This window comes from Nothobranchius furzeri, chromosome 16 (assembly GCF_043380555.1).
Source record: "Nothobranchius furzeri strain GRZ-AD chromosome 16, NfurGRZ-RIMD1, whole genome shotgun sequence".
NCBI classification, from domain to species: Eukaryota; Metazoa; Chordata; class Actinopteri; order Cyprinodontiformes; family Nothobranchiidae; genus Nothobranchius; species Nothobranchius furzeri.
Genome location: NC_091756.1, coordinates 4,811,007 through 4,812,270, shown reverse-complemented (window position 1 = coordinate 4,812,270; position 1,264 = coordinate 4,811,007).

The following is a 1,264-nucleotide window of genomic DNA, read 5'->3' as shown; positions in this document are numbered from 1 at the left end:
TATATTTCAAATTTTTTGTTTTTGTGAAGTGCCTCATGATTTTTATCTTGAGTTATTTTATCTTTTATCCATATAAAATGTTGTTTTCTTTCTTTCTTAAACGGTCAGCCCCAGCTTGTCATTTGACGGAGGATTACAACATTTTGTGCACTGATGTTGTGTTTTAGGACCAACAAAAGTCTCTTGGAGCCACGCCAAGAAGTTGGCCATTTTGGTCCAAGTACACCATTTCGGTGTTCTTTTCCCCACACGTTGTAGGGGGGGCTCCTCGGTCACCTCCAAAATGACACGTTTTCCCTGGCCGACCTCTGCAGCCTCACCAGCAGCTTTCCCTGTGTAAACCTGACACTTCCAGGCATAGGAAGTGGCAACATCAGCAGTGACCCAGAGTTTCAATCCCTACTTTGCTGGTTTGCGTGGCGTATATTGGCGAAACTTGCACCTGCCTCTGAAAGGGACAAGCTGCTCATCAACGCACACATCTAACCCAGTGTTGAGAAGCATTTGGAGGCGATGGGTCCACATGTCCCAAATCGAGCGGATAGGGGCCAGCTTGTCCTGCCTGAGACGGGAAGGCCTGTTCAGCTTGTCATCTAACCGGAGGGTGGAGTTGATCATCTAGAATTTGGCGTGACTCATGGTGGCCCGGAAGATTGCACGTCCACAGTGGTCATCCCAAAAACTGCAGGTGGATTCCCCTTTGGACTGGTGCACACCAGCCAAAATCAGGAGCCCTCACTTCGATGTCATCAATATCCCAGAAGTTCTTCACCACACGTCTTCCATTTAGATTTGTCATGTTGACGATGATTTCAATCATTTCTGGAGTGAAAAATAAATCAAAGGAGGATACCACGTCGTAAATACGTGTGATGGCGTAACGTGTTGGCCCAGGATTCAAACATCTTGCAGCAGGAACATAGTGGGAAGTTTCTGCGTTAGTAGGAAACCAGACTTGCCCACTTTTAGAAATCCATCCTGGAGCAGGATCCGTTGTCCTCCCTTCTCTTTCACTGGACAGGTCAGGAGAAGAAGTCAAGGAAACAGAATGGTCTGACTCCACCTCAAAGTCCACTGAAGATGTTTCACTCTCCTCATTTTCTCCAGGAGTATCAGGCTGCAGGAGCTGATCCAGAACTTGTTCCACAGAGAGATGCCTCTTCATTTAGCTCCGTGGCTTTCACAGAAGTGAAATGGCCAGATAAACCGACTTCAAGGAGTTTGAAGGTGCATAAACATACTAATTGTTTTTGTTTTCTACACT